General features: G+C 34.3%; 1 pseudogene; it reads right to left on the bottom strand.

Annotated features, from left to right (window-relative positions):
* Positions 1-5169: 5169 nt before the first annotated feature.
* LOC112211115 (U6 spliceosomal RNA) lies at positions 5170-5266 on the bottom strand (annotated as a pseudogene).
* Positions 5267-8517: the final 3251 nt, after the last annotated feature.

Raw genomic sequence — 8517 nt, 5'->3', positions numbered from 1 at the left:
TTAAAACAAAAAAAATTACTTCTCCTTTCTGTGAATTTGACATTATCTTTGTTTTATCAATATTAATATTGAACCCCACAGATTCACATTACTCAAGGAGTTCGCTAACCAATTGTTTGTTTAATCAATTGGCGATAACCAGAGACGGGAAAAAATAGTTAAACCTAATAGCTAAAATTGCCATGGGTTTGAATCCCATTTAGTTAATACTTATTTCGCAGAAAAATGAAACCATGACATTCCCGTTTTGGGGCTGTTCGGTTCCTCAGTAGAAGATTATATCAAGAAGGTAATATACATTTTATGTCGTGTACATAAATTTTAAGCAAATACTCAATGCTCCTTACTTTGCCGCAAATAAAATCATACATAAAGACCTTAATGTTCCATATGTAACCGATATAGCACGAACTAGATATCACTCTTTCCATTATAAACTCCCTAACCATCCAAACCCACTAGTTTCTAACCTTGCTTCCTCTTCAATTCCTGACAATCCTCCGAGGCGCCTGAAAAGAAGATGGCCACGAGACCTACTAAGGTAAAAACCTATATTAGAGTGCTACCAATGGGTAGTTTCTCTACACGCCTGTAACACTCCAATTTAACTTAGATGAAGTACTAAATGTATTGTAATGTACAGCTGTAAATAGCAATAAATAAATAAACAATTTTAAGCTTCAACAGTCTAGAAAGTCACTAAAGCTATCAACTTGGCCGGCCCTGATGAAGCTGTACAAAGTGGGGCGAAACGTCGGAAAATAAACAGTTGTTAACTATTTCGTTTTCTCTTTTGACCGCACCCCGGACCATCTGCTCTACAATAATTATCTTCCTCTTCTTCTTTGGCTCTACTGGACTCTGGACTTTGACAAGCCGGACAATTCGACCCCTATCCTGAATCATTCTTTTCCAGCCAGTCATTTCAATCCTCCAAAGGTCTCCTTTTTCCAAGTTTTCCTAAGGCGCCCTCTATTTCTTTTTTCAGGAAAAGTTTATCTTGTGACCTCCTCAGCTACTCTTTCGTTGGGTAACCTTCCGACATGTCCAATGCAGATATATCCTTCTCGACTTTACAAAACGTACAATATCTTCAGGATCAAATAATTAATACAATATTATGAAACATTATTGAGCGATTATAAAATAGGCGATTAGTTGAAGATCACGCTCAATCGCCAGATTATTACTCAATTAAATTTTGATTACTTTAATGATGAAACTGTGTATAATTACTAGTCAAAACTGATGAGTCTGCCAAGTATAGGTAGTAGAAAACGGCAGAAATTTTAAAACCTTTAAATAAAATTAATTTGTGTCCAAACAACTATAAATCTAACAAATATAATGAAAACTACTACTCTCACGATAAAATTCATAAACTTCATATAGTACATTAAACTAGCTTTAATTTTAGTGCCATTAGACATCTGTATGTCGAATGGTAATTGAGATATAGATTTCTCAAAATAAATTCTCTAATTTCTAATTTTTCAGTGCATTTTATATGAAATATTATTTTTTAAAAAGCTATATCTCGGAACCATAGAACGTAAAACAGCTTTACTAGGGCATATATTTTAGAATATCTATTCTATGTTAAATTATGTTGTATTAGGTTCTCTAATGTTGATGGTAGTTTTAAAGATATAGAGCTCCGAAATAATTAAAAATTATTTTTTTATCATTTTAAAATATGCTCCATTTTATATTCCCCCTAGCTATACTTGGCAAACTCGTAAGTTTTGACTAGTAATTATACATAGTTTTTATTAAAGTAATCAAAAATTGAGGTGAAATAATTGCCGTTTTTCTTCTCTTGTGCTAATCTAGTAAATTAGGATACATGGACAATATTATATTCAAATATAAAACTAATGCTACTTGAAAACCTGCGGTAAAATTTGTTGATGATATTACCCATATTTTATGTTAATTGGAGGATATTATCCAAATTAATTATAATTGCTGGTATAAATGGACAAATTGAAACTAAAAGTTCTATTCTTAAAAGATTCATTACACAATTGATTATATGTGGTTTAACCAAATGGTAAAATAAAATGGTAAATGGTATTACAGCTTACTTGGTAATTAATTGATGTCAGGCTGTTGAGATTCAGATGAAACTTTTTTTATTTTTTAATCGAAATTTACAACTTCACAACTATGAGAGTTTGATCGAAAAAAAACCATTATAACAAAAATACAATAAATAAATTTGATAAAAGTTTCATAACTTCTTTCCAGACGCCTCGGAGGATTATCAGGGATTCTTAAGGATGAAAGATTCATACTTAATGGGTCAGGATGAGTAAGGAGTTTGGAATGAAAGGATGCATATCTATTTTGGGCCAAATCTGCAACGAAAGTGATGTTATGGGTGAGTTCATTTATGACGTAATAAAGAGCATCAAGGATTTTACGGGAATACATATTTATAAGGATTGGATACGGGAGGAATTTGATGGTTTGGTGGAGCCCCGGAGCTCAATCCCGTATGTACAAAGTGGTCTGATTATCGTAGTGTATATAATTTTTATCTATGAGCAGTTTCTTGTCGTTTCAGTCAAGCATGATGATTCCAAGTAAGTCTCTTGTTAAGATGGAGTCCTAAGTAGCGAATCTGTTTAACAGGCTTTAGTGGGATAGTTATAAAAGCTACTGTAGGGCAAGAGTCTCTCTTCTCTCCCTCATCCTGCCTCCGTCCCTCTGACTGAGTGTGGTGAAGAACTACTCAATCATGGTGAATTCTTTAAATTAGTAGAAGATGATGTGGCTCTTTTATCTGTACCAAGCCAAGATGGCTAGAGAGACTCTACTGCTTCGTATGCTTGCCACTAGATGGCCGTCTGCCTCAAACAAAATTCTATAGTAAAGTTTGGAGTGATTGAGAAACGTTTATCAACAGTCTGCTTGTTATCCTGTAAAATGGTATTTGAGGGATTCCAACACTCGGCAGTCAGTTTTGCATAAAATGCTGTAAGCAGCGTTTCGCAAGTCTGGCATAAAAATGGAGAATCGCAGACCATAAGATAACCGTGATTCAGGTATATATGACTGAAAGCGCGACAAAATCACCCCCTCTCTGCATAATCTTTCGCATAAGCAATATCGCAACCTATGAATTCCTCCTGAGTTGGGATTATTGCAAGTTGAAAAACGCAAATATTACACGTTGCCCTCCTGTCCCCATGAAATAAACCCAGAACTGCCTTCGACGACCGGCCATTAATGACCAGATGACACAGATCGAGGCCATTGTGGCAGCGGAGCCCATTCCCTCATTGTGCCAGCGCCGCCATTGATAAAGAGGCAGACAATAAGGAGCTGGGCGCAGAGCGGCGCTTTGTCTATTCTCGGATCAGAAACAATAGCCTCATTGTCATCGCCTGTTCCACAATGAGCTCCCGCAACATAATATACGATCCATTGTCTCTTCGGGCTTCTTCTTGTAATTGCCATCGCCTCTTGATGGCAGTCAGGAATCCCAAACATCTCCTCCACTTCTTGTCTTCGGAAGATGTCTGCTGTATCCTTGCGGACAAGACTGCCGCTATGTTGAATCCACTTCTGGTTAATTGCATCAAAGAAATTAATCTATGTTTCCAACGTTTACTACTCCATCTTGTGTCTATTCACATGAAAAGCTAATTGTTAAAGGTATGATGTTCTGTAGCAGGAGTCTTTCTGTTTACAGGTTATCCACAAGGTGGAAAGAACTAGTAAATTTTTTGTTCTATTAAAATAAGCATCATTTAACAAAAAAAAAAAAATTAAATCTGTTCTGCTACAACCCTTGAAGGGTAACGGTTGTGCAAGGAAGTGATTTGGTAAGAACTATCCTCGCCAGATTTTTACTCAATTTAGAGTACTCACTTTAACAACAGGACAACAGTGAAAAGGAAAATCATAATCTGCAACAGCTGGATTCGAACTAGAAGTCCCTGGAGTCAATAGCACAGTGCCTTGCCACTGAGCTACACACTCCCACTCCCAGTGTAAATATATATAAGCGAAAATTCTTTCATAGCAGTTTTAAAATACAAATTTTTATTGACAGTCTTATCATGAAATATATAGAAAACAATGAAGGCTCCGATCATGCCAGCCTTCTTATATAGGTTGTACTAGGCGGCACGGGATTGAGGGAACTTGGAGGTTAGGGTTGGCAAAGTCCTTTTATATTTTTACAACATATGTATAATTTGAGCGAAACCCATATTTTAAGACATTGCTGTTTGGAGTCAAAGCATTGGACCTTGCAAGACATTAAGAAGTTCGAGTATCTACAACACTATCCTTAAGTATTTCAAGCAACCTATTATCGGTCTTTATTCCAAGTCTCGTAATCGATTTCTATTTCAAGCAAACAGCCCTGATGAAGGCTTGAAATTCTGGCCGAAACGTTGACACAATTAAATAAGATTACTTCAACTTATTTGTGTTTTGATTTGACCGCACTCCCCAACCGTCTTCTCCTCGTTTGAGTCATCCACGGTCAACTATCTCTCATGATTATGCTATCGATTTTTATTCCGTGTCTCTAGATCGATATTTATTATGTATAAAACGATGGAGCGGGAAATTTTTTTAAAAAAGTAACTGACAAATAAGTCTCATTAGATAAAGTTATAATAGAACTTTTACCACATCCACCATATTCAACTGACTTGTCTCAAATATTTTTCAACTAGAACCAGTAAAAAAAAATTAGGTAAAAATTTTAATTTCTTGAGTGCATCTATTAAAAATTTAATTGTTTCTTAAACTAGAAATAAAAAACTTTGTTAGGTGCTAGGAGTTGAAATTAGTGGGAGTTATTTCGAATAATGATAGGGTTATTCATAATCATTTATTTTACATGTTAAAGTATGTTTTTTTTTTAATAATTTATTAATTGATATTTACAACTGTATACACATATATACAAGTAAATTTGCTGTAGGTGACATAGTAACATGATAAAAACATGTGGAGAATCTACCCACTGATAGAACTCCAATAACATTTCTAGAGAAGATCTCGAGGCCATATTCTTTTCAGACGCCTAGGAGGATTATTAGGTAATGAAGGAGAAGCCAGGTTAGAAACAAGTGGATTTGGATGGTTGAGAAGTTTATTATGGAAGGAACGGTATCTGGTTCGGGCCAAATCAGGAACATATGGAATATTGTGGTCCTTTTTTTTTTTTGTCATCCTAGGGGCCATGCTAATCTTCTCTGTATCGTTCCAATTTTAGTATATGTACCGCCGAAGCGAGTACAAAGTATGTTAAATGGAGAAATATTTCCTTCTTTTAGCATGTTAAAATAATAACATTTAACATGGTTGAGAGTCTGTTAATAGGTCTGCTAAATTGAGAATTACGTCATGCAATAGAACAGCTGAGCTCAACATCATTTTATCTGCTGTCGTTTTGTTTAGTTAGTTGTTCGTAGTTCATGTTATTTTTGTTTTGGACGTTTTTAAATTCCTTTATCCTATAAGTCTTGTGTCATTATACTCGATTAACTAGACATAATAAAATATATACTTCTTTTTTTTGGATTAATATATAGACCAGACAACAGGAGTTGTTTTAACACAGAGATTTATATTAATGCGTGCACTGTTTTATAGGATTTCAGGAAGAAATGGGAATAAGAGAAGAATAATAGAGGAAAACATGGAGGCAACTATAGAAGAGGATTAGACATGGCGGCGCCGAAGAGCGCAGACGGCCTGGAACCCGAAGAGTTAGGTCACGTCCGCATCTTCCTTCTGAGATCCTGTCTTAGCTCGGGCAATATTAATTATATATATTATTTATGTATTATTATATAGAAATTTTATTTAATTTAAATGATAATTTTGATCTTGCATCGATTTTTTCTGTTGTAGAGCAGAATTACTTGATCTAAGTGAAAACTACCAAGGATGTAACTATGAAGATACCATTCACTCCTTGCCAACCTGCCACAAGTGACATTAATAACTCAGTTTATTAAAAGGCTCTAATTGGAGGATATTCGAGGATCGCCACAACAATGTACGACGGGCTACACTGGAAAGAGCTCAGTTAGTTATCACGTGAGAAATCAATACCATACCGCAGTTTGATATTATTGTTTTGTTTTCAATATAAATATCAAATCGTTGTTTTAAATTACTAATTTTTAAAAGCATAACTTTGTTATTTTTGAAAGTTTTGTTATTTTAGGCTTCTACAAACGGATATATTTTTCCATTGTCTATATAAATAAATAAATCTGTTCTACAAAATCAATATTAATTTATATCAAAGTTTCAATAGTGTTCAATTAATCTAGATACATCTTCAAATATAGCAATAGCGAAGCAATGTCGGGTCTGCTAGTTATAAATAAAAAATTAATAACATAGAGTATAAGATTCGAAATAAATAGACGTAAAAATAGAAAAGTAAATATAAGAGAAATGAATAACAAAAATATTCCACAATAAGATACTGAATACTAAGGAAATAAAGTGAGGATAAAGAAAGGTACAGCTGACATACCAACTAATCCAAACGCTAACCTCACCGCGTCTGCCGATGTCCCGTGTATGCAACAAATCCCATCGAATCACTTTTACCCTTCGTCCTAAACCTGCCGACTGCCCAGAAGTCGCCTTCAATAATGTTGCCCTTAGCACTGTCGAACAGATCCGCTACCTTGGAGTACATCTGGACAAACGACTAGCTTGGAATCCTCACACAAGACTGGAAAGACAGGGGACAGCACGTCGATTTCGACTATTACAGCACTTACTAGACAAACGGTCTTAACTTCCAACACATTACTAAAGACTGATCTATATGTCTATAATAACGTCTATCCGGGCTACGGAATTAAGCTTTGGAGCTCCACTAAACCTTCGAATTCCTTTATTATGCAATCCTTACAATCCAAAATCCTCAATGCTACTAGCTATGTCACAAATAAAATCATCCATAAAGACCTTAATGTAACCGATCTAGCCCGAACTAGATATCAATCCTTCCATTATAAACTCCCTAACCACTTAAACCCACTAGTTTCTAACCTTGCTTCCTCTTCCATTCCTGATGAACCTCCTAAGCGTCTCAAAAACAAAATGGCTTCCACATCTTCTGCTCTAGAAACGTTATTGAAGTTCTATCAATGGGCAGATTTTCCACATGCCTGTATCTCACCATTATGATCTTACATCAAATTTATTAGATGTATATTTATGTAAATACAGTTAGAAATGTAAATAAATAAATATTTTAAAACGTTTTTATAAAATATAGTATTATTAAACGAAAAAGTCTAGGTATTATTGGATGTAATAAGGAAAACTGATAGGCCGGCTAAAAATTCTTAGAGAGAAAAAAAATACAAAAAATGGCGCACCTGTGGCTAATTATACGAAGGAGCCGCTACCTCGACCATTCTCTGCCAATGCTCACTTGATACTATCATGTTCATCATCGACAACGGTTAATCGATCTATCGAACTATTGATACTATTATAATTGAGTATTTGACAACATTTGATAAAATCTTTATATTAATCTTAGTCAGTTCATAAATCGAATCATATATGTTTTAGATATATAGATATAAATAATTGACCGTATAATTTCAAATTATGAAAAAGAGTCAGTTATCTCACCCCAATTTTTGATTACTTTAATGAAACTTTTTATAATTACTAGTCAAAACTGATGAGTCTGTCAAGTATAGGTAGGGGAATAAAAAATGGTGACTGTTTAAAACCTTAAAAAAACATTTTTCATTCGGAGCTCTCTATCTTAAAAACTACCAACAACACTAGAAAATCTAAGAGAACATTATTTAAAGAAGAGTAAATTTTCTGAAATATTAGCCCTAAAAGAGCTATTTACGTCCAATAGTTCTCGAGATATAGCTTTTTAAAAAGCAAAATTTCTTACAAATCTACTGAAAGATTAGTAATTAGTTAATTTACTTTGAGAATTCTATATCTCAGGAACTGTGTGACGTACAGATGTCTATTAGCACTCAAATTAAAGCTAGTTTAATGGACTATAAAGAATTTTATGACTTTTACCTTCGTAGGAATAGTAGTTTTCATTATATTTACTAAAATAAATTGATTTATAGTTGTTCAAACAATAAGTTTGATTTATGAAGAACTCCATTTCAGATACCATTTGGCACGAATAAAATGGAGGTAAGATGATATTACGAAGCTTGTAGTCCGTGTTATTTTTGTTTTGGTTTTTAAAACTCTAATCAAGTAATATATAAAAATAATAATAATAAAGTAACCAAGAGGAATCCGTTTCTGCTTTCCATCAGAGCATTTTCAGGAATGGAAGAGGAAGCAAGGATAGAAACTTGTGGGTTTGAGTGATTAGGGAGTTTATAATGGAAGGAATGATATCTGGTACGGGCTTGATCGGTTACGTCGGGAACTTCAAGGTACTTATGCATGATTCTATTTGTAACAAAGTAAGAAGCATTGAGGATTTTACGAAGGATCTTGGATTGTAAGGAATGGATACGA

Source organism: Halyomorpha halys, unplaced genomic scaffold (assembly GCF_000696795.3).
Source record: "Halyomorpha halys isolate HHAL.00 unplaced genomic scaffold, Hhal_1.1 Scaffold19.1, whole genome shotgun sequence".
Taxonomy (NCBI): Eukaryota; Metazoa; Arthropoda; class Insecta; order Hemiptera; family Pentatomidae; genus Halyomorpha; species Halyomorpha halys.
The sequence above is the reverse complement of the archived record's forward strand: the minus strand, read 5'-3'. Positions and strand labels throughout refer to the sequence as shown.